The sequence below is a fragment of the Lissotriton helveticus genome, chromosome 3_2, assembly GCF_964261635.1.
Source record: "Lissotriton helveticus chromosome 3_2, aLisHel1.1, whole genome shotgun sequence".
NCBI classification, from domain to species: domain Eukaryota; kingdom Metazoa; phylum Chordata; class Amphibia; order Caudata; family Salamandridae; genus Lissotriton; species Lissotriton helveticus.
Window position 1 is genome coordinate 480,488,698 of NC_136062.1, and position 18,539 is coordinate 480,507,236.

Sequence of the window (18,539 nt, forward strand, 5' to 3'; positions counted from 1 at the left end):
CACTAGCTGCTGGTTCATCTGGGACACTAGCTGCTGGTTCATCTGGGACACTAGTTGCTGGTTCATCTGGGACACTAGTTGCTGGTTCATCTGGGACACTAGTTGCTGGTTCATCAGGGACACTAGTTGCTGGTTCATCTGGGACTCTAGCTGCTGGTTCATCTGGAACACAGGTTGCCTGGTTCATCTGGGACACTAGTTGCTGGTTCATCTGGGACACTAGCTGCTGGTTCATCTGGGACACTAGCTACTGGTGTCCTGTTTCATGTGGGGCACTAGCTGCTGGTTCATCTGGGGCACTAGCTGCTGTTTCATCTGGGACACTAGTTGCTGGTTCATCAGGGACACTAGTTGCTGGTTCACCAGGGACACTTGTTGCTGGTTCATCTGGGACACTAGCTGCTGGTTCATCTGGGACACTAGCTGCTGGTTCATCTGGGACACTAGTTGCTGGTTCATCTGGGACACCAGTTGCTGGTTCATCAGGGACACTAGCTGCTGGTTCATCTGGGACACTAGCTGCTGGTTCATCTGGGGCACTAGCTGCTGGTTCATCTGGGACACTAGCTGCTGGTTCATCTGGGGCACCAGTTGCCTGGTTCATCTGGGACACCAGTTGCTGGTTCATCTGGGACACTAGCTGCTGGTTCATCTGGGACACTAGTTGCTGGTTCATCTGGGACACTAGCTGCTGGTTCATCTGGGACACAGGTTGCTGGTTCATCTGGGACACTAGTTGCTGGTTCATCTGGGACACTAGCTGCTGGTTCATCTGCGACACTAGCTGCTGGTTCATCTGGGACACTAGTTTCTGGTTCATCAGGGACGCTAGTTGCTGGTTCATCTGGGACACTAGTTGCTGGTTCATCTGGGACACTAGCTGCTGGTTCATCTGGGACACTAGTTGCTGGTTCATCTGGGACACTAGTTTCTGGTTCATCGGGGACGCTAGTTGCTGGTTCATCTGGGACTCCAGCTGCTGGCTCATCTGGGGCACTAGCTGCTGGTTCATCTGGGACACCAGCTGCTGGTTCATCTGGGACACTAGTTGCTGGTTCATCTGGGACACTAGCTGCTGGTTCATCTGGGACTCCGTCTGCTGGTTCATCTGGGGCACCAGTTGCCTGGTTCATCTGGGGCACCAGTTGCTGGTTCATCTGGGGCACCAGTTGCTGGTTCATCTGGGACACTAGTTTCTGGTTCATCAGGGACGCTAGTTGCTGGTTCATCTGAGACTCCAGCTGCTGGCTCATCTGGGGCACTAGCTGCTGGTTCATCTGGGACACCAGCTGCTGGTTCATCTGGGACACTAGTTGCTGGTTCATCTGGGACACTAGCTGCTGGTTCATCTGGGACTCCGTCTGCTGGTTCATCTGGGGCACTAGTTGCTGGCTCATCTGGGACACCAGCTGCTGGTTCATTTGGGGCACCAGCTGCTGGTTCATCTGGGACCCCAGCTGCTAGTTCATCTGGGACCCCAGCTGCTGGTTCATCTAGGACTCCAGCTGCTTGCTCATCTGGGGCACTAGCTGCTGGTTCATCTGGGACACCAGCTGCTGGTTCATCTGGGACACTAGTTGCTGGTTCATCTGGGGCACCAATTACTGGTTCATCTGGGACACCAGCTGCTGGTTCATCTGCGACACCAGCTGCTGGTTCATCTGGGACTCCAGCTGTTGGTTCATCTGAGGCACTAGTTGCTGGTTCATCTGGGACACTAGTTGCTGGTTCATCTGGGACTCTAGCTGCTGGTTCATCTGGGACACAGATTGCCTGGTTTATCTGGGACACTAGTTGCTGGTTCATCTGGGACACTAGTTGCTGGTTCATCTGGGACACTAGCTGCTGGTTCATCTGGGACACTAGCTGCTGGTTCATCTGGGACACTAGCTGCTGGTTCATCTGGCACATTAGTTGCTGGTTCATCTGGGACTCTAGCTGCTGGTTCATCTGGGACACATGTTGCCTGGTTCATCTGGGACACTAGTTGCTGGTTCATCTGGGACACTAGCTGCTGGTTCATCTGGGACACTAGCTGCTGGTTCATCTGGGACACTAGTTGCTGGTTCCTCTGGGACACTAGTTGCTGGTTCATCTGGGACATTAGTTGCTGGTTCATCTGGGACACTAGCTGCTGGTTCATCTGGGACACATGTTGCCTGGTTCATCTGGGACACTAGTTGCTGGTTCATCTGGGACACTAGCTGCTGGTTCATCTGGGACACTAGCTGCTGGTGTCCTGTTTCATCTGGGACACTAGTTGCTGGTTCATCAGGGACACTAGTTGCTGGTTCACCAGGGACACTAGTTGCTGGTTCATCTGGGACACTAGTTGCTGGTTCATCTGGGACACTAGTTGCTGGTTCATCAGGGACACTAGTTGCTGGTTCATCTGGGACAGTAGCTGCTCGTTCATCTGGGGCACTAGCTGCTAGTTCATCTGGGACACTAGCTGCTGGTTCATCTGGGGCACCAGTTGCCTGGTTCATCTGGGACACTAGTTGCTGGTTCATCTGGGACACTAGCTGCTGGTTCATCTGGGACACTAGTTGCTGGTTCATCTGGGACACTAGCTGCTGGTTCATCTGGGACACTAGCTGCTGGTTCATCTGGGGCACTAGTTGCTGGTTCATCTGGGACACTAGCTGCTGGTTCATCTGGGACACTAGTTGCTGGTTCATCTGGGACACTAGTTGCTGGTTCATCTGGGACACTAGCTGCTGGTTCATCTGGGACACTAGCTGCTGGTTCATCTGGGACACTAGTTGCTGGTTCCTCTGGGACACTAGTTGCTGGTTCATCTGGGACACTAGTTGCTGGTTCATCAGGGACACTAGCTGCTGGTTCATCTGGGACACTAGCTGCTGGTTCATCTGGGACACAGGTTGCCTGGTTCATCTGGGACACTAGTTGCTGGTTCATCTGGGACACTAGCTGCTGGTTCATCTGGGACACTAGCTGCTGGTGTCCTGTTTTATCTGGGACACTAGTTGCTGGTTCATCAGGGACACTAGTTGCTGGTTCATCTGGGACACTAGTTGCTGGTTCATCTGGGACACTAGTTGCTGGTTCATCAGGGACACTAGTTGCTGGTTCATCTGGGACACTAGCTGCTCGTTCATCTGGGGCACTAGCTGCTAGTTCATCTGGGACACTAGTTGCTGGTTCATCTGGGACACTAGTTTCTGGTTCATCAGGGACTCTAGTTGCTGGTTCATCTGGGACACTAGTTGCTGTTTCATCAGGGACACTAGTTGCTGGTTCATCTGGGACTCTAGCTGCTGGTTCATCTGGAACACAGGTTGCCTGGTTCATCTGGGACACTAGTTGCTGGTTCATCTGGGACACTAGCTGCTGGTTCATCTAGGACACTAGCTACTGGTGTCCTGTTTCATGTGGGGCACTAGCTGCTGGTTCATCTGGGGCACTAGCTGCTGTTTCATCTGGGACACTAGTTGCTGGTTCATCAGGGACACTAGTTGCTGGTTCACCAGGGACACTAGTTGCTGGTTCATCTGGGACACTAGCTGCTGGTTCATCTGGGACACTAGTTGCTGGTTCATCTGGGACACCAGTTGCTGGTTCATCAGGGACACTAGTTGCTGGTTCATCTGGGACACTAGCTGCTGGTTCATCTGGGGCACTAGCTGCTGGTTCATCTGGGACACTAGCTGCTGGTTCATCTGGGGCACCAGTTGCCTGGTTCATCTGGGACACCAGTTGCTGGTTCATCTGGGACACTAGCTGCTGGTTCATCTGTGACACTAGTTGCTGGTTCATCTGGGACACTAGCTGCTGGTTCATCTGGGACACTAGCTGCTGGTTCATCTGGGGCACTAGTTGCTGTTTCATCTGGGACACTAGTTGCTGGTTCATCTGGGACACTAGTTGCTAGTTCATCAGGGACACTAGTTGCTGGTTCATCTGGGACACTAGTTGCTGGTTCATCTGGGACACTAGTTGCTGGTTCATCTGGGACACTAGCTGCAGGTTCATCTGTGACACAGGTTGCCAGGTTCATCGGGGGCACCAGCTGCTGGTTCATCTGGGACACTAGTTGCTGGTTCATCCGGGGCACCAGCTGCTGGTTCATCCGGGGCACCAGTTGCTGGTTCATCTGGGACACCAGCTGCTGGTTCATTTGGGGCACCAGCTGCTGGTTCATCTGGGGCACCAGCTGCTGGTTCATCTGGGACCCCAGCTGCTGGTTCATCTGGGACTCCAGCTGCTGGCTTATCTGGGACACTAGTTGCTGGTTCATCTGGGACACCAGCTGCTGGTTCATCTGGGACACTAGCTGCTGGTTCATCTGGGACATCAGCTGCTGGTTCATCTGGGACACCAGCTGCTGGTTCATCTGGGAGCCCAGCTGCTGGTTCATCTGGGGCACCAGCTGCTGGTTCATCTGGTACTCCAGCTGCTGGTTCATCCTGGGTACCAGCTAATGACTCATCTGGGGCACCAGCTGCTGGTTCATCTGGTACCCCAGCTGCTGGTTCATCTGGGACCCCAGATGCTTGTTCATCTGTGACTCCAGCTGCTGGCTCATCTGGGGCACTAGATGCTGGTTCATCTGGGGCACCAGCTGCTGGTTCATCTGGGGCACCAGCTGCTGGTTCATCTGGGACCCCAGCTACTGGTTCATCTGGAACCCCAGCTGCTGGTTCATCTGGGACTCCAGCTGCTGGCTCATCTGGGGCACTAGCTGCTGGTTCATCTGGGACACCAGTTGCTGGTTCATCTGGAACACCAGCTGCTGGTTCATCTGGGACACCAGCTGCTGGTTCATCTGGGACACTAGTTGCTGGTTCATCTGGGGCACCAGTTGCTGGTTCATCTGGGGCACCAGTTGCTGGTTCATCTGGGACACCAGCTGCAGGTTCATCTGGGACACCAGCTGCTGGTTCATCTGGGACTCCAGCTGCTGGTTCATCTAGGACTCCAGATGCTGGTTCATCTGGGGCACCAGTTGCCTGGTTCATCTGGGACACTAGTTGCTGGTTCATCTGGGACACTAGCTGCTGGTTCATCTGGGACACTAGTTGCTGGTTCATCTGGGACACTAGCTGCTGGTTCATCTGGGATGCTAGCTGCTGGTTCATCTGAGGCACTAGTTGCTGGTTCATCTGGGACACTAGTTGCTGGATCATCTGGGACACTAGTTTCTGGTTCACCAGGGACACTAGTTGCTGGTTCATCTGGAACACTAGCTGCTGGATCATCTGGGACACAGGTTGCTGGTTCATCTGGGACACTAGTTGCTGGTTCATCTGGGACACTAGCTGCTGGTTCATCTGGTAAACTAGCTGCTGGTTCATCTGGGACACTAGCTGCTGGTTCATCTGGGGCACTAGTTGCTGGTTCATCTGGGACACTAGCTGCTGGTTCATCTGGGACACTAGTTGCTGGTTCATCTGGGACACTAGTTGCTGGTTCATCTGGGACACTAGCTGCTGGTTCATCTGGGACACTAGCTGCTGGTTCATCTGGGACACTAGTTGCTGGTTCCTCTGGGACACTAGTTGCTGGTTCATCTGGGACACTAGTTGCTGGTTCATCTGGGACACTAGCTGCTGGTTCATCTGGGACACATGTTGCCTGGTTCATCTGGGACACTAGTTGCTGGTTCATCTGGGACACTAGCTGCTGGTTCATCTGGGACACTAGCTGCTGGTTCATCTGGGGCACTAGTTGCTGGTTCATCTGGGACACTAGCTGCTGGTTCATCTGGGACACTAGTTGCTGGTTCATCTGGGACACTAGTTGCTGGTTCATCTGGGACACTAGCTGCTGGTTCATCTGGGACACTAGCTGCTGGTTCATCTGGGACACTAGTTGCTGGTTCCTCTGGGACACTAGTTGCTGGTTCATCTGGGACACTAGTTGCTGGTTCATCAGGGACACTAGCTGCTGGTTCATCTGGGACACTAGCTGCTGGTTCATCTGGGACACAGGTTGCCTGGTTCATCTGGGACACTAGTTGCTGGTTCATCTGGGACACTAGCTGCTGGTTCATCTGGGACACTAGCTGCTGGTGTCCTGTTTCATCTGGGACACTAGTTGCTGGTTCATCAGGGACACTAGTTGCTGGTTCATCTGGGACACTAGTTGCTGGTTCATCTGGGACACTAGTTCCTGGTTCATCTGGGACACTAGTTGCTGGTTCATCAGGGACACTAGTTGCTGGTTCATCTGGGACACTAGCTGCTTGTTCATCTGGGGCACTAGCTGCTAGTTCATATGGGACACTAGCTGCTGGTTCATCTGGCGCACCAGTTGCCTGGTTCATCTGGGACACATGTTGCTGGTTCATCGGGGACACTAGCTGCTGTTTCATCTGGGACACTAGTTGCTGGTTCATCTGGGACACTAGCTGCTGGTTCATCTGGGACACTAGCTGCTGGTTCATCTGGGGCACTAGTTGCTGGTTCATCTGGGACACTAGTTGCTGGTTCATCTGGGACACTAGTTGCTGGTTCATCAGGGACACTAGTTGCTGGTTCATCTGGGACACTAGCTGCTGGTTCATCTGGGACACCAGTTGCTGGTTCATCTGGAACACCAGCTGCTGGTTCATCTGGGACACCAGCTGCTGGTTCATCTGGGACACTAGTTGCTGGTTCATCTGGGGCACCAGTTGCTGGTTCATCTGGGGCACCAGTTGCTGGTTCATCTGGGACACCAGCTGCTGGTTCATCTGGGACACCAGCTGCTGGTTCATCTGGGACTCCAGCTGCTGGTTCATCTAGGACTCCAGATGCTGGTTCATTTGGGGCACCAGTTGTCTGGTTCATCTGGGACACTAGTTGCTGGTTCATCTGGGACACTAGCTGCTGGTTCATCTGGGACACTAGTTGCTGGTTCATCTGGGACACTAGCTGCTGGTTCATCTGAGGCACTAGTTGCTGGTTCATCTGGGACACTAGTTGCTGGTTCATCTGGGACTCTAATTGCTGGTTCATCAGGGACACCAGTTACTGGTTCATCTGGGACACTAGATGCTGGTTCATCTGGGACACAGGTTGCCTGGTTTATCTGGGACACTAGTTGCTGGTTCATCTGGGACACTAGCTGCTGGTTCATCTAGGACTCCAGATGCTGGTTCATCTGGGGCACCAGTTGCCTGGTTCATCTGGGACACTAGTTGCTGGTTCATCTGGGACACTAGCTGCTGGTTCATCTGGGACACTAGTTGCTGGTTCATCTGGGACACTAGCTGCTGGTTCATCTGGGATGCTAGCTGCTGGTTCATCTGAGGCACTAGTTGCTGGTTCATCTGGGACACTAGTTGCTGGTTCATCTGGGACACTAGTTTCTGGTTCATCAGGGACACTAGTTGCTGGTTCATCTGGAACACTAGCTGCTGGTTCATCTGGGACACAGGTTGCTGGTTCATCTGGGACACTAGTTGCTGGTTCATCTGGGACACTAGCTGCTGGTTCATCTGGGACACTAGTTGCTGGTTCATCTGGGACACTAGCTGCTGGTTCATCTGGGACACTAGCTGCTGGTTCATCTGGGACACTAGCTGCTGGTTCATCTGGGGCACTAGTTGCTGGTTCATCTGGGACACTAGCTGCTGGTTCATCTGGGACACTAGTTGCTGGTTCATCTGGGACACTAGTTGCTGGTTCATCTGGGACACTAGCTGCTGGTTCATCTGGGACACTAGCTGCTGGTTCATCTGGGACACTAGTTGCTGGTTCCTCTGGGACACTAGTTGCTGGTTCATCTGGGACACTAGTTGCTGGTTCATCTGGGACACTAGCTGCTGTTTCATCTGGGACACATGTTGCCTGGTTGATCTGGGACACTAGTTGCTGGTTCATCTGGGACACTAGCTGCTGGTGTCCTGTTTCATCTGAGGCACTAGTTGCTGGTTCATCTGGGACACTAGTTGCTGGTTCATCTGGGACACTAGTTTCTGGTTCATCAGGGACGCTAGTTGCTGGTTCATCTGGGACTCCAGCTGCTGGCTCATCTGGGGCACTAGCTGCTGGTTCATCTGGGACACCAGCTGCTGGTTCATCTGGGACACTAGTTGCTGGTTCATCTGGGACACTAGCTGCTGGTTCATCTGGGACTCCGTCTGCTGGTTCATCTGGGGCACCAGTTGCCTGGTTCATCTGGGGCACCAGTTGCTGGTTCATCTGGGGCACCAGTTGCTGGTTCATCTGGGACACTAGTTTCTGGTTCATCAGGGACGCTAGTTGCTGGTTCATCTGAGACTCCAGCTGCTGGCTCATCTGGGGCACTAGCTGCTGGTTCATCTGGGACACCAGCTGCTGGTTCATCTGGGTCACTAGTTGCTGGTTCATCTGGGACACTAGCTGCTGGTTCATCTGGGACTCCGTCTGCTGGTTCATCTGGGGCACTAGTTGCTGGCTCACCTGGGACACCAGCTGCTGGTTCATTTGGGGCACCAGCTGCTGGTTCATCTGGGACCCCAGCTGCTAGTTCATCTGGGACCCCAGCTGCTGGTTCATCTGGGACTCCAGCTGCTGGCTCATCTGGGGCACTAGCTGCTGGTTCATCTGGGACACCAGCTGCTGGTTCATCTGGGACACTAGTTGCTGGTTCATCTGGGGCACCAATTGCTGGTTCATCTGGGACACCAGCTGCTGGTTCATCTGGGACACCAGCTGCTGGTTCATCTGGGACTCCAGCTGTTGGTTCATCTGAGACTCCAGATGCTGGTTCATCTGGGGCACCAGTTGCCTGGTTCATCTGGGACACTAGTTGCTGGTTCATCTGGGACACTAGCTGCTGGTTCATCTGGGACACTACTTGCTGGTTCATCTGGGACACTAGCTGCTGGTTCATCTGGGACACTAGCTGCTGGTTCATCTGAGGCACTAGTTGCTGGTTCATCTGGGACACTTAGTTGCTGGTTCATCTGGGACTCTAGCTGCTGGTTCATCTGGGACACAGGTTGCCTGGTTTATCTGGGACACTAGTTGCTGGTTCATCTGGGACACTAGTTGCTGGTTCATCTGGGACACTAGCTGCTGGTTCATCTGGGACACTAGCTGCTGGTTCATCTGGGACACTAGCTGCTGGTTCATCTGGCACATTAGTTGCTGGTTCATCTGGGACTCTAGCTGCTGGTTCATCTGGGACACATGTTGCCTGGTTCATCTGGGACACTAGTTGCTGGTTCATCTGGGACACTAACTGCTGGTTCATCTGGGACACTAGCTGCTGGTTCATCTGGGACACTAGTTGCTGGTTCCTCTGGGACACTAGTTGCTGGTTCATCTGGGACATTAGTTGCTGGTTCATCTGGGACACTAGCTGCTGGTTCATCTGGGACACATGTTACCTGGTTCATCTGGGACACTAGTTGCTGGTTCATCTGGGACACTAGCTGCTGGTTCATCTGGGACACTAGCTGCTGGAGTCCTGTTTCATCTGGGACACTAGTTGCTGGTTCATCAGGGACACTAGTTGCTGGTTCACCAGGGACACTAGTTGCTGGTTCATCTGGGACACTAGTTGCTGGTTCATCTGGGACACTAGTTGCTGGTTCATCAGGGACACTAGTTGCTGGTTCATCTGGGACACTAGCTGCTCGTTCATCTGGGGCACTAGCTGCTAGTTCATCTGGGACACTAGCTGCTGGTTCATCTGGGGCACCAGTTGCCTGGTTCATCTGGGACACCAGTTGCTGGTTCATCTGGGACACTAGCTGCTGGTTCATCTGGGACACTAGTTGCTGGTTCATCTGGGACACTAGTTGCTGGTTCATCTGGGACACTAGCTGCTGGTTCATCTGGTAAACTAGCTGCTGGTTCATCTGGGACACTAGCTGCTGGTTCATCTGGGGCACTAGTTGCTGGTTCATCTGGGACACTAGCTGCTGGTTCATCTGGGACACTAGTTGCTGGTTCATCTGGGACACTAGTTGCTGGTTCATCTGGGACACTAGCTGCTGGTTCATCTGGGACACTAGCTGCTGGTTCATCTGGGACACTAGTTGCTGGTTCCTCTGGGACACTAGTTGCTGGTTCATCTGGGACACTAGTTGCTGGTTCATCTGGGACACTAGCTGCTGGTTCATCTGGGACACATGTTGCCTGGTTCATCTGGGACACTAGTTGCTGGTTCATCTGGGACACTAGCTGCTGGTTCATCTGGGACACTAGCTGCTGGTTCATCTGGGGCACTAGTTGCTGGTTCATCTGGGACACTAGCTGCTGGTTCATCTGGGACACTAGTTGCTGGTTCATCTGGGACACTAGTTGCTGGTTCATCTGGGACACTAGCTGCTGGTTCATCTGGGACACTAGCTGCTGGTTCATCTGGGACACTAGTTGCTGGTTCCTCTGGGACACTAGTTGCTGGTTCATCTGGGACACTAGTTGCTGGTTCATCAGGGACACTAGCTGCTGGTTCATCTGGGACACTAGCTGCTGGTTCATCTGGGACACAGGTTGCCTGGTTCATCTGGGACACTAGTTGCTGGTTCATCTGGGACACTAGCTGCTGGTTCATCTGGGACACTAGCTGCTGGTGTCCTGTTTCATCTGGGACACTAGTTGCTGGTTCATCAGGGACACTAGTTGCTGGTTCACCGGGGACACTAGTTGCTGGTTCATCTGGGACACTAGTTCCTGGTTCATCTGGGACACTAGTTGCTGGTTCATCAGGGACACTAGTTGCTGGTTCATCTGGGACACTAGCTGCTTGTTCATCTGGGGCACTAGCTGCTAGTTCATATGGGACACTAGCTGCTGGTTCATCTGGCGCACCAGTTGCCTGGTTCATCTGGGACACATGTTGCTGGTTCATCGGGGACACTAGCTGCTGTTTCATCTGGGACACTAGTTGCTGGTTCATCTGGGACACTAGCTGCTGGTTCATCTGGGACACTAGCTGCTGGTTCATCTGGGGCACTAGTTGCTGGTTCATCTGGGACACTAGTTGCTGGTTCATCTGGGACACTAGTTGCTGGTTCATCAGGGACACTAGTTGCTGGTTCATCTGGGACACTAGCTGCTGGTTCATCTGGGACACCAGTTGCTGGTTCATCTGGAACACCAGCTGCTGGTTCATCTGGGACACCAGCTGCTGGTTCATCTGGGACACTAGTTGCTGGTTCATCTGGGGCACCAGTTGCTGGTTCATCTGGGGCACCAGTTGCTGGTTCATCTGGGACACCAGCTGCTGGTTCATCTGGGACACCAGCTGCTGGTTCATCTGGGACTCCAGCTGCTGGTTCATCTAGGACTCCAGATGCTGGTTCATTTGGGGCACCAGTTGTCCGGTTCATCTGGGACACTAGTTGCTGGTTCATCTGGGACACTAGCTGCTGGTTCATCTGGGACACTAGTTGCTGGTTCATCTGGGACACTAGCTGCTGGTTCATCTGAGGCACTAGTTGCTGGTTCATCTGGGACACTAGTTGCTGGTTCATCTGGGACTCTAATTGCTGGTTCATCAGGGACACCAGTTACTGGTTCATCTGGGACACTAGATGCTGGTTCATCTGGGACACAGGTTGCCTGGTTTATCTGGGACACTAGTTGCTGGTTCATCTGGGACACTAGCTGCTGGTTCATCTAGGACTCCAGATGCTGGTTCATCTGGGGCACCAGTTGCCTGGTTCATCTGGGACACTAGTTGCTGGTTCATCTGGGACACTAGCTGCTGGTTCATCTGGGACACTAGTTGCTGGTTCATCTGGGACACTAGCTGCTGGTTCATCTGGGATGCTAGCTGCTGGTTCATCTGAGGCACTAGTTGCTGGTTCATCTGGGACACTAGTTGCTGGTTCATCTGGGACACTAGTTTCTGGTTCATCAGGGACACTAGTTGCTGGTTCATCTGGAACACTAGCTGCTGGTTCATCTGGGACACAGGTTGCTGGTTCATCTGGGACACTAGTTGCTGGTTCATCTGGGACACTAGCTGCTGGTTCATCTGGGACACTAGTTGCTGGTTCATCTGGGACACTAGCTGCTGGTTCATCTGGGACACTAGCTGCTGGTTCATCTGGGGCACTAGTTGCTGGTTCATCTGGGACACTAGCTGCTGGTTCATCTGGGACACTAGTTGCTGGTTCATCTGGGACACTAGTTGCTGGTTCATCTGGGACACTAGCTGCTGGTTCATCTGGGACACTAGCTGCTGGTTCATCTGGGACACTAGTTGCTGGTTCCTCTGGGACACTAGTTGCTGGTTCATCTGGGACACTAGTTGCTGGTTCATCTGGGACACTAGCTGCTGTTTCATCTGGGACACATGTTGCCTGGTTCATCTGGGACACTAGTTGCTGGTTCATCTGGGACACTAGCTGCTGGTTCATCTGGGACACTAGCTGCTGGTGTCCTGTTTCATCTGAGGCACTAGTTGCTGGTTCATCTGGGACACTAGTTGCTGGTTCATCTGGGACACTAGTTTCTGGTTCATCAGGGACGCTAGTTGCTGGTTCATCTGGGACTCCAGCTGCTGGCTCATCTGGGGCACTAGCTGCTGGTTCATCTGGGACACCAGCTGCTGGTTCATCTGGGACACTAGTTGCTGGTTCATCTGGGACACTAGCTGCTGGTTCCTCTGGGACTCCGTCTGCTGGTTCATCTGGGGCACCAGTTGCCTGGTTCATCTGGGGCACCAGTTGCTGGTTCATCTGGGGCACCAGTTGCTGGTTCATCTGGGACACTAGTTTCTGGTTCATCAGGGACGCTAGTTGCTGGTTCATCTGAGACTCCAGCTGCTGGCTCATCTGGGGCACTAGCTGCTGGTTCATCTGGGACACCAGCTGCTGGTTCATCTGGGTCACTAGTTGCTGGTTCATCTGGGACACTAGCTGCTGGTTCATCTGGGACTCCGTCTGCTGGTTCATCTGGGGCACTAGTTGCTGGCTCACCTGGGACACCAGCTGCTGGTTCATTTGGGGCACCAGCTGCTGGTTCATCTGGGACCCCAGCTGCTAGTTCATCTGGGACCCCAGCTGCTGGTTCATCTGGGACTCCAGCTGCTGGCTCATCTGGGGCACTAGCTGCTGGTTCATCTGGGACACCAGCTGCTGGTTCATCTGGGACACTAGTTGCTGGTTCATCTGGGGCACCAATTGCTGGTTCATCTGGGACACCAGCTGCTGGTTCATCTGGGACACCAGCTGCTGGTTCATCTGGGACTCCAGCTGTTGGTTCATCTGAGACTCCAGATGCTGGTTCATCTGGGGCACCAGTTGCCTGGTTCATCTGGGACACTAGTTGCTGGTTCATCTGGGACACTAGCTGCTGGTTCATCTGGGACACTACTTGCTGGTTCATCTGGGACACTAGCTGCTGGTTCATCTGGGACACTAGCTGCTGGTTCATCTGAGGCACTAGTTGCTGGTTCATCTGGGACACTAGTTGCTGGTTCATCTGGGACTCTAGCTGCTGGTTCATCTGGGACACAGGTTGCCTGGTTTATCTGGGACACTAGTTGCTGGTTCATCTGGGACACTAGTTGCTGGTTCATCTGGGACACTAGCTGCTGGTTCATCTGGGACACTAGCTGCTGGTTCATCTGGGACACTAGCTGCTGGTTCATCTGGCACATTAGTTGCTGGTTCATCTGGGACTCTAGCTGCTGGTTCATCTGGGACACATGTTGCCTGGTTCATCTGGGACACTAGTTGCTGGTTCATCTGGGACACTAACTGCTGGTTCATCTGGGACACTAGCTGCTGGTTCATCTGGGACACTAGTTGCTGGTTCCTCTGGGACACTAGTTGCTGGTTCATCTGGGACATTAGTTGCTGGTTCATCTGGGACACTAGCTGCTGGTTCATCTGGGACACATGTTACCTGGTTCATCTGGGACACTAGTTGCTGGTTCATCTGGGACACTAGCTGCTGGTTCATCTGGGACACTAGCTGCTGGAGTCCTGTTTCATCTGGGACACTAGTTGCTGGTTCATCAGGGACACTAGTTGCTGGTTCACCAGGGACACTAGTTGCTGGTTCATCTGGGACACTAGTTGCTGGTTCATCTGGGACACTAGTTGCTGGTTCATCAGGGACACTAGTTGCTGGTTCATCTGGGACACTAGCTGCTCGTTCATCTGGGGCACTAGCTGCTAGTTCATCTGGGACACTAGCTGCTGGTTCATCTGGGGCACCAGTTGCCTGGTTCATCTGGGACACCAGTTGCTGGTTCATCTGGGACACTAGCTGCTGGTTCATCTGGGACACTAGTTGCTGGTTCATCTGGGACACTAGCTGCTGGTTCATCTGGGACACTAGCTGCTGGTTCATCTGGGGCACTAGTTGCGGGTTCATCTGGGACACTAGTTGCTGGTTCATCTGGGACACTAGTTGCTGGTTCATCAGGGACACTAGTTGCTGGTTCATCTGGGACACTAGCTGCTGGTTCATCTGGGACACAGTTTGCCTGGTTCATCGGGGGCACCAGCTGCTGGTTCATCTGGGACACCAGCTGCTGGTTCATCTGGGACACCAGCTGCTGGTTCATCTGGGACTCCAGCTGCTGGTTCATCTAGGACTCCAGATGCTGGTTCATCTGGGGCACCAGTTGCCTGGTTCATCTGGGACACTAGTTGCTGGTTCATCTGGGACACTAGCTGCTGGTTCATCTGGGACACTAGTTGCTGGTTCATCTAGGACACTAGCTGCTGGTTCATCTGGGACGCTAGCTGCTGGTTCATCTGAGGCACTAGTTGCTGGTTCATCTGGGACACTAGTTGCTGGTTCATCTGGGACACTAGTTTCTGGTTCATCAGGGACACTAGTTGCTGGTTCATCTGGAGCACTAGCTGCTGGTTCATCTGGGACACTAGTTGCTGGTTCATCTGGGGCACCAATTGCTGGTTCATCTGGGACACCAGCTGCTGGTTCATCTGGGACACCAGCTGCTGGTTCATCTGGGACACCAGCTGCTGGTTCATTTGGGGCACCAGCTGCTGGTTCATCTGGGACCGCAGCTGCTAGTTCATCTGGGACCCCAGCTGCTGGTTCATCTGGGACACTAGTTGCTGGTTCATCTGGGACACTAGCTGCTGGTTCATCTGGGACACTAGCTGCTGGTTCATCTGGGGCACTAGTTGCTGGTTCATTTGGGACACTAGTTGCTGGTTCATCTGGGACACTAGTTGCTGGTTCATCTGGGACACTAGCTGCTGGTTCATCTGGGACACTAGCTGCTGGTTCATCTGGGACACTAGTTGCTGGTTCATCTGGAACACTAGTTGCTGGTTCATCAGGGACACTAGTTGCTGGTTCATCTGGGACTCTAGCTGCTGGTTCATCTGGGACACTAGTTGCTGGTTCATCTGGGACACTAGTTGCTGGTTCATCAGGGACACTAGTTGCTGGTTCATCTGGGACACTAGCTGCTGGTTCATCTGGGACCCCAGCTGCTGGTTCATCTGGGGCACCAGCTGCTGGTTCATCTGGGACTCCAGCTGCTGGTTCATACTGGGCACCAGCTGCTAGCTCATCTGGGGCACCAGCTGCTGGTTCATCTGGGGCACCAGCTGATGGTTCATCTGGGACCCCAGCTGCTGGATCATCTGGGACCTCAGCTGCTGGTTCATCTGGGACTCCAGCTTCTGGCTCATCTGGGGCACTAGATGCTGGTTCATCTGGGGCACCAGCTGCTGGTTCATCTGGGGCACCAGCTGCTGGTTCATCTGGGACCCCAGCTGCTGGTTCATCTGGGACGCCAGCTGCTGGTTCATCTGGGACTCCAGCTGCTGGCTCATCTGGGGTACTAGCTGCTGGTTCATCTGGGACACCAGTTGCTGGTTCATCTGGGACACCAGCTGCTGGTTCATCTGGGACACCAGCTGCTGGTTCATCTGGGACTCCAGCTGCTGGTTCATCTGGGACTCCAGATGCTGGTTCATCTGAGGCACCAGTTGCCTGGTTCATCTGGGACACTAGTTGCTGGATCATCTGGGACACTAGCTGCTGGTTCATCTGGGACACTAGTTGCTGGTTTATCTGGGACACAAGCTGCTTGTTCATCTGGGACTCCAGCTGCTGGTTCCTCCTGTGCTCCAGCTGCTGGCTCATCTGGGACACCAGCTGCTGGTTCATCTGGGGCACCAGCTGCTGGTTCATCTGGGACACCAGCTGCTGGTTCATCTGGGACACTAGTTGCTGGTTCATCTGGGGCACCAGTTGCTGGTTCATCTGGGGCACCAGTTGCTGGTTCATCTGGGACACCAACTGCTGGTTCATCTGGGACTCCAGCTGCTGGTTCATCTAGGACTCCAGATGCTGGTTCATCTGGGGCACTAGTTGCTGGTTCATCTGGGACACTAGCTGCTGGTTCATCTGGGACACTAGTTGCTGGTTCATCTGGGACACTAGCTGCTGGTTCATCTGGGACAGTACCTGCTGGTCCATCTGAGGCACTAGTTGCTGGTTCATCTGGGACACTAGTTGCTGGTTCATCTGGGACACTAGTTTCTTGTTCATCAGGGACACTAGTTGCTGGTTCATCTGGGACACTAGCTGCTGGTTCATCTGGGACACAGGTTGCTGGTTCATCTGGGACACTAGTTGCTGGTTAATCTGGGACACTAGCTGCGGGTTCATCTGGGACACTAGTTGCTGGTTCATCTGGGACACTAGCTGCTGGTTCATCTGGGACACTAGGTGCTGGTTCATCTGGGGCACTAGTTGCTGGTTCATCTTGGACACTAGCTGCTGGTTCACCTGGGACACTAGTTGCTGGTTCATCTGGGACACTAGTTGCTGGTTCATCTGGGACACTAGCTGCTGGTTCATCTGGGACACTAGCTGCTGGTTCATCTTGGACACTAGTTGCTGGTTCATCTGGGACACTAGTTGCTGGTTCATCTGGGACACTAGTTGCTGGTTCATCAGGGACACTAGTTGCTGGTTCATCTGGGACTCTAGCTGCTGGTTCATCTGGGACACAGGTTGCCTGGTTGATCTGGGACACTAGTTGCTGGTTCATCTGGGACACTAGCTGCTGGTTCATCTGGGACACTAGCTACTGGTGTCCTGTTTCATGTGGGGCACTAGCTGCTGGTTCATCTGGGGCACTAGCTGCTGTTTCATCTGGGACACTAGTTGCTGGTTCATCAGGGACACTAGTTGCTGGTTCACCAGGGACACTAGTTGCTGGTTCATCTGGGACACTAGCTGCTGGTTCATCTGGGACACTAGCTGCTGGTTCATCTGGGACACTAGTTGCTGGTTCCTCTGGGACACTAGTTGCTGGTTCATCTGGGACACTAGTTGCTGGTTCATCTGGGACACTAGCTGCTGGTTCATCTGGGACACATGTTGCCTGGTTCATCTGGGACACTAGTTGCTGGTTCATCTGGGACACTAGCTGCTGGTTCATCTGGGACACTAGCTGCTGGTGTCCCGTTTCATCTGAGGCACTAGTTGCTGGTTTATCTGGGACACTAGTTGCTGGTTCATCTGGGACACTAGTTTCTGGTTCATCAGGGACACTAGTTGCTGGTTCATCTGGGACTCCAGCTGCTGGCTCATCTGGGGCACTAGCTGCTGGTTCATCTGGGACACCAGCTGCTGGTTCATCTGGGACACTAGTTGCTGGTTCATCTGGGACACTAGCTGCTGGTTCATCTGGGACTCCGTCTGCTGGTTCATCTGGGGCACCAGTTGCCTGGTTCATCTGGGGCACCAGTTGCTGGTTCATCTGGGGCACCAGTTGCTGGTTCATCTGGGACACTAGTTTCTGGTTCATCAGGGACGCTAGTTGCTGGTTCATCTGGGACTCCAGCTGCTGGCTCATCTGGGGCACTAGCTGCTGGTTCATCTGGGACACCAGCTGCTGGTTCATCTGGGACACTAGTTGCTGGTTCATCTGGGACACTAGCTGCTGGTTCATCTGGGACTCCGTCTGCTGGCTTATCTGGGGCACTAGTTGCTGGCTCATCTGGGACACCAGCTGCTGGTTCATTTGGGGCACCAGCTGCTGGTTCATCTGGGACCCCAGCTGCTAGTTCATCTGGGACCCCAGCTGCTGGTTCATCTGGGACTCCAGCTGCTGGCTCATCTGGGGCACTAGCTGCTGGTTCATCTGGGACACCAGCTGCTGGTTCATCTGGGACACTAGCTGCTGGTTCATCTGGGACACCAGCTGCTGGTTCATCTGTGACACTAGTTGCTGGTTCATCTGGGACACTAGCTGATGGTTCATCTGGGACACTAGCTGCTGGTTCATCAGGGACACTAGCTGCTGGTTCATCTGGGGCACCAGTTGCCTGGTTCATCTGGGACACCAGTTGCTGGTTCATCTGGGACACTAGCTGCTGGTTCATCTGGGACACTAGTTGCTGGTTCATCTGGGACACTAGCTGCTGGTTCATCTGGGACACTAGATGCTGGTTCATCTGGGGCACTAGTTGCTGGTTCATCTGGGACACTAGTTGCTGGTTCATCTGGGACACTAGTTGCTTGTTCATCAGGGACACTAGTTGCTGGTTCATCTGGGACACTAGTTGCTGGTTCATCTGGGACACTAGTTGCTGGTTCATCTGGGACACTAGCTGTTGGTTCATCTGTGACACAGGTTGCCTG